Genomic DNA, 509 nt, shown 5'->3' with positions numbered 1-509 from the left:
TCAGGCCTCAACTAAAACTGATCTATGCACCTAAAAGACCCAGAGTCTTTGCTAGCATTCCTTATGATTATCAAACGTATAATGGCTACATTGCACCCAGGCCTGGAATAATGGGTCCAAGGTATAAATGGATGCCTAAACTCTCTAACCCACCAGGACCCAAAGTTTGGGTACCTAAATTTGCTTAATTTCCTTGCAGGACACCAGGGACGTGTGGTTCATTGGCAGTGGATGTTCGAGACATATGACGGGAAATCTTACACTGCTAGAGAACATCCAACCTATCGAAGGTCCCTTTGTGACATTTGGCGACAACGAGAAGAAAGGACGCACAAAAGCTGTTGGTGAAATCCAAAAGAATGAGCTGGTTATCAAGGGAGTATCCTACGTTGAAGGACTCAAGTTCAACCTTCTAAGCACAAGCCAGTTCTGTGACAAAGGCTACAAGGTTGTCTTCACCAAAAGCAAATGCCAGATTATGAGCGAAGAATCTCTCGAAGTCGTCTTGG

This window comes from Ipomoea triloba, chromosome 16 (assembly GCF_003576645.1).
Source record: "Ipomoea triloba cultivar NCNSP0323 chromosome 16, ASM357664v1".
Lineage (NCBI taxonomy): Eukaryota > Viridiplantae > Streptophyta > Magnoliopsida > Solanales > Convolvulaceae > Ipomoea > Ipomoea triloba.
This window is presented reverse-complemented; position numbering follows the sequence as displayed.